This window comes from Microtus pennsylvanicus, chromosome 3 (assembly GCF_037038515.1).
Source record: "Microtus pennsylvanicus isolate mMicPen1 chromosome 3, mMicPen1.hap1, whole genome shotgun sequence".
Taxonomy (NCBI): domain Eukaryota; kingdom Metazoa; phylum Chordata; class Mammalia; order Rodentia; family Cricetidae; genus Microtus; species Microtus pennsylvanicus.
In genome coordinates, this window is record NC_134581.1 from 145,515,933 (window position 1) to 145,522,500 (window position 6,568).

Genomic DNA, 6,568 nt, shown 5'->3' on the forward strand with positions numbered 1-6,568 from the left:
GGTTTGTTTTTTTTTTTTTTGCAATGAGTGAATTCAAGCGTAAAAGATGAAAATCTTACAGCTGACACCATCCAGTCTCAAGTTAGAAAAACTTGAAACGATGCAACAGGAGACGGACAGTTGCCCAATGAACTCTTGCTATTCTCCTGGGGAAGTTTTGTTCCTGATGGTTTTTGGAACAACTAAAATCCCTCTTATCTTTTTGTTTTGTTTTGTTTTGTTTTCCATGCCCCCTCAGAGGACACCTGGATGTTTGAAAGGATTTGGTTTTATTTCATTTAAGTAGAAGGTTCCTCAGACATAACTCTGAAAACACTAATACGTAATAGCCAGTTTCTACACAGTTCAGTTCAGATTTTTACCAAAACCTCCTGTCTGGCATGTCTCTGTCTTTGTTGAGTTCCTGTACTTACAGAAGCCAAGAGATAGCTGGCAGCTATCCATAACTCTAATTTCATTCAGCAGAATTCTCCCCTCCCCCCCCCGGCCGATCTTGTTTCTCTGTTCTGTCCTCAAATGTGTGGGTGACTCTGAGTGGGCACCGACTTGCCACACACATCCTTCTTTTCCTGATCTAATCATGCCACTCCCCAAAAGAAAAAGGGAGGAGAAATCACTGAATGATGAGAACATTACTTGAATCAGAAAATGGGTAGGCACCCTTATGCTTAAATGTGTATTATCTACAAAGTTCTAAAACTTGGAAGTGAGTCTTAGGAGGAATGTCATTACACAGCTTCTTTCCAGATGTCTTCAAGTAAGTTGGTCCTAAACAGCCTATTCATAAGATGGGACCTCAGAGCTTCAGTACAGAACAACATGTTTTCTGTTCAATTGAATCTTAAAGTGGTGTGATAAGGATTTTGTATTCCCATTCTGTCAAGGATTATTCTCAGTGGTCTATATATTTCAAGGAAGAATGGTTTTTAAGAAGTATTTAGTGATTATATTTCTTTTCACTTAGGGATAAAGAAATGGAGAAGTTCTTTGAAGCAGTAAGTCACAAAAACACCAGGCCATTAAACTTCAGCTACAGGGAAACCCTGTCTCGTGGAAAAACAAAACAACAACAACAAAAAAAAAAATCCTGAAGCCAGTGATCATTGCAAACATCTGTATGTTCAGATACTGAGCCTGAGCGAGTTAGAGTGTCACAGATTTGCTGCAATTCATTGCAAATTTCATGTGGATCACAAATCCTGCTCAAGTTACAGCTGTTAGTGTCAGTGTGAACCTTGACACCATCTCTACTGGATTTCTGTCAGCTGTGCTCCGGTCTGCTAGAAAAGCAGAAGAACTAAGGTACCGTAATTAACCTCTTCTGTGCCCCACCTGCAAGAACACTCTGTAAGCTACAGTTCTGAAAACAGCCTGGTCCTGGCATAAGAACAGACAGGAGGACCAATGGAACCGAATAGAAGACCCGGATATCGATCCACACATCTTCGAACACCTGATCTTTGATAAAGAAGCCAAAAATACCAGCCTGGTCTACCGAGCTAGCTCCAGGACAGGCTCCAAAGCCGCAGAGAAACCCTGTCTCAAAAAAAACCAAAAAAAAAAAAAAACCCCGAAAAAAAAAAAACCAAAGAAGCCAAAAATATCCAATAGAAAAAAAAAAAGAAAGCATGTGAGTTCAAGACCAGCCTGGTCTACAAGAGCTAGTTCCAGGACAGGCTCCAAAAAAAAAAAAAAAAAAAACTACAGAACAACCCTGTCTCGAAAAAAAAAAAAAAAAAAAAAAAAAGAAAGAAAGAAAGAAAGAAAGAAGAAAAAGAAAACAGTGCTGTCCTCGAAAATGCCCTCTCCTGTTGAACACGGCCCCTCACACAGCTCTGATGATGCAGGAGGATGCCGAGGGCCCAGTTGGTGCCTGTATCTGTGCCTTGGCAGCAGCTATTCATGTCTTGCCACTCAGAGTCAAATTCCCTTAAGTTTAGCCTTCCCTAAGTGCTTGTTCACTTCAGAAGACTCAACCCTCATCTTCCGTGTCCTCCTGGCCTAATTTCTCACATTACTGATTTACTGAGTATGAATCAGTAATATGAGATGTTCAGGAGAGGGAGGAAGGGTCATTCATGAAAAAAGTGAGTGTTCAACTAACTAACTCCCCATGGGTTCAGGAAGTAGTGAGAAGATATTAATGAAGCAGAGAGAAATTTCTGGTTTTGGAAGGAGGAAATCCTGAATGGCTCCCTCTGTGTCGCAGGAGAGACTCCTGGAAAGGAAACCTCAGGTTCCGGTTGGTCGGTCAGTTCGGGGAGAAATATTAGCAAGGAGGTAAAGGCCGTGCCTCATGACATCAGCAGTCCCTTCTCTGGAAATTCTACGGTATCTCAGAGAGCTCTCGGAATTTTGTGATGTCACTCGTGTCCTAGAAACGCCAACTGCCCTCAAGACACACTCTCTCGGTGCCTATAAGACTCGGTTCTAGACATGTTGTCTAGAGAATGGAGATCGTTCGTGGAGAGGCCAGAGGGAGGAAGAAGAAAGCTGGCCTCAGGTCAGATCTCACAGGAAAACATGGAGAAATAATTAGTGGTCCTGGGGAAGACGAAGTGAGTTCACCACTAGCAGGGACTAGAGAGATTTCTGGATGTGATGGCTTTGAGACTTCCAGGGCTAGGGCTCAGGAACTGGGAGGTTTCTGGGATGAAACAGGTCTGTCTGTCTTGTTTCTCTGAGTTCCTAAAAGGCCAACCCACATCAAAGATTCACGATAGTTGATTTGACAAAGTCGGGAATTGACAAGGAGTGCGGAAGGAGTCAGTGAGATTTCAATACCAGCACTGACTGCACATCATCCCCCCCCCCCCGTCCTTTTCGTTGTGTAGCAATAATAATAGAGAAAGGGGAGTAGCGCTCTGCCAAAGCCCGTATTTTACCATGCCTTATATCACAGCCATTAGCAGGGTTGAGGCATCAAGTGCTGCAGTCAGTCCGACTCCTGTGACCCCCCTAAGGTTTCTGGCTTCCCAGTTTTGAGTGACACCATGGTCTCCAGTTCAGCTTGAGAGCTCTTTAAGAGCCAATGGAGGAGAGAGTGGAAAGAGACTGCCATTTTTTTCTTTTTCCTTTTCTTTCTTTCTTTTGCTGTTTTGCTTTGTTTTTCAAGAAAGGGTTTCTTTGTGTATCTTGGGCTGTCCTAAAACTCACTCTGTAAATCAGGCCATCTTTGAATTCACAGAGATCTGTGTGTGTGCTGTGATTAAAGCCCGGCTGAGACTGCAATTTCTTGTTAGCTCTGGGTGTCCTGAGCTGTTAGTAAGTGACAATGGCTCTGTGTTGTGAATCTCTGTGAATCCAGACTATGTTATGTCCTTCAATGACATGAGTCTGAAGCATCAAGCACCCACCCACCCACCCACCCCTATACTCCCTGAGGTCTCTGAAGTCACACACAGCGCAGCCTCTATAGGTCTGAATAAGGCTTAGAAAGCTTTTCCCTGGTTCACCTTGTGCAGAGGAAACCAGGTAAGTTCTGAGAGACATGCACCCCCTTCCTACAGAAAGAAGGGAGGACTGATTAACTAATACCCACAGAGGGGGAAACTCAAGTCTGGTATTTCAGACAGAACCTGCTTGGACAAAGTCTCATCTGTCAGTCACTTCCTGAGGGAAGGAGGGAGGGAGGGAGGGAGGTAGGAAGGAAGGACCACAATTATCTCTCCTCTGTGTCCTTTTTACGCTCTTTTCATGCTCTGATGAATATTGTGATTCAAGTTGGCCATGTCCCCTTTTCCACAGCATGTGCACTGTGGCTCTAGATCAAGGAATCAGTTTGTTTGTTTGTGTGTTTTGCTCTATCTAGGAGAAGCACCATAGCAGTTGCATACTGACTGAGAAATTTGATTTTTAGGAAATGATTTTTCATATCTGTGAGTGGTCTCTCCATAGATAGCCACTCATCTTTCTTTAAACTTGAGTATAGGAATGAATGATCCCTCCCTCCCTCCCTCCCTCTTCATGGGAATGAGTGTCTGCTCTTGCATTGAGGGCTCGCCAGTTCTCAGCATCTCCAGCCCAACCTGTCACAAGCTGATCACACATTTGCAAACTTGGGATATATTCTGCTGAAGTTTTGGGATAATGAATTTCATCAACTATGGGACTAACTTTGTTCTGACAGGACACTCACTCACAATCTCTCCTCATCACACCCACATAGTGTAACAACTTTGTGTTTCCTCCACAATGTGCTCATTTCTGTCAGGGAACTGAAAGCCGGCCAGCCAGCCAACACTATTTTTCCTTGTTTCTCATTTTGTTCTTATATTCTGTCTCTCCCCCCCCCCCCGGCCTGGAAAACTTTCAGAGTTCACTCTGCCCCCCGAGTAAAGGTGTTATGCTTCCTTTTATTGTATATTTAGTGTTTGTGTGTGTGTGTGTGAGAGAGAGAGATTCATCATGAAATCAAAAGTCAGTCAACAACAGCAAACTTTGTATTTATTTGTTCATCCATCCACGTATTTGCTTACTTACTTACTCACTCACTCACTCACCCACTTCTTTTATTTATTTATTTATTTATTTATTTATTTATTTATTTATTTGCAGTGGAAGACTTAATTCAGTAAGAATGATCAGAAGGGTAGGTAGGGTATCCTTGGGAAAAGAGTAAGATATCACGATGACTTTCCCTTCCAAGAGGGAGCTTTCTAGTAAGACGTGAAACCACAGTTTCAAGGGCCCGCCCGCTTTCCACAAGTCCTTTTCCAAGGTCAGGCATTTCTTAGGTAAGCAAGGGTCTCCATTCATTCCCTTTGAGGAACTCTCAGGCCCTGCCCTGACATTAACGTCTGACTCGTGCCTATTGTCAAGGCCAATGGGACACTCCTCAGCCCCTCCCTGACCTGAGGTGACCTGAGAAGCCCCACCCCACCCCAGTTCACAGGCCTCTCTATATCTATCTATCTAACTAAGTAACTGTACAGCATAAAATGTGGAATCTCTTCTCAATGAAATGCTGTTGGCAGCCATTCGATGAATTTATTCTCCTCTCAGATCCTGTCCAGCAGGGATGTCTTCTTTCCGTGTTTCTTCTTCTTCTTTTGTATGTTGCAGTCAGTTCAGATGTGCTGGTATATGGTGAGAAAGAGAGAGAGAGAGAAATGGAATTGCTTTTTATTTATTTGAAGAGTTTTAATGATTTAATATTCAGCTATTTCCAGCCTTATTTACCAGCACATTTATTATTACCAGCGAGCACCTTCCTCTGAAAACATTGGAATCGCCCCCCATCTGTACATGTCATGCACGTGCGTGCATATGTGTGGGTGTGTGTGTGCGCATCCCATCTATCTATCTATCTATCTATCTATCTATCTATCTATCTATCTATCTATCTATCTATGTATCCCTTCATCAAATTCCATTTTAGGAGCTGCTATGCTGACCAGTGACATGGAGGCCACCATTTTCTTAGCCAGTGACAGTCAGGAGACAGAAAGAAGGAAAGAAAGGAAGAAAGGAAGAAAGAAAGAAAGAAAGAAAGAATCTACATTCCCAAAGAAAGAAAAAATTTAAGTAAATTTTAAAAAGTAAAAAAAAAAATTAAGAAAGTAAGTAAATACATACATAAAAATAGACATAAAGAATGAATAAATGAATAAAACTAAATAATAATTGAAACATTCAATAAGTAAATGAGTCACGCTAAATCAGCAGATAAATAAACAGATATATGAAAGAAGATAAGGAAGTGAAGGAATGAATGAACAAGTAAGTAAGTAAGTAAGTAAGTAAGTAAATAACTAGGTGGGTCGTTTTTTTTAAAGAAGTAAGTAAATGAGATGGGCTGAACAGTAAGTAAGTAAGCAAGCAAGCAAGCAAGCAAGCAAGCAAGCAAGCAAGCAATCGTGAAAAAAATAATGAGACACATCCATTCAATCCATAAAAGACAAAACGTGGAAATAAACATGTAAACTGGTCGACCCACCCACGTTCACTCAGCCGCCCCACCCAAAGCAGGAGGGAGGTCTCTGTCCAGCAGGGCCGTCTTCTTTCCAAGTTGCAGTCAGTCAGATCTCTGGGCAAACAGAAAAGAAAGCAATTGTTTTCTACTTGAACAGTTTTAATATTACTCAAATGAATTAATATTCAGCTATTTATTCCCAGCCTTATTTACAACTGGATGCCCACCGAGCACCTTCCTCTCATAGCTAGCCCCTGCTACCCCTGCCCCATCTGGACAGATAGACAGGATGGATGGATGGATGGATGTACATATAAATAAATAAATAAATAAATAAAAAAAAAAGTAAAATAAAAATAAGTAAATAAATAAATTTAAAAAAAGTGTTTGGTGAGTGGGGCGTTTTGGCATAGAGAACAAAAGACATAAACTAACCACCAACACATTGAAGAATGACATCAGTCAATCAAGACATGGAAAAAGACAACTGGTCGACCCAAGTTCACAAGGCCAACTGGTCGACCCCGGTACTTAGCATTTTAAGGCCAAACATTTAATCGGACAACTGGTCGACCCGCTTCCAGTCCGTCAAAAAAAAAAAAAAAAAGGAAGTGCACAGAGACAACTGGTCGACCCGTCAGGTCTAGGAAGATA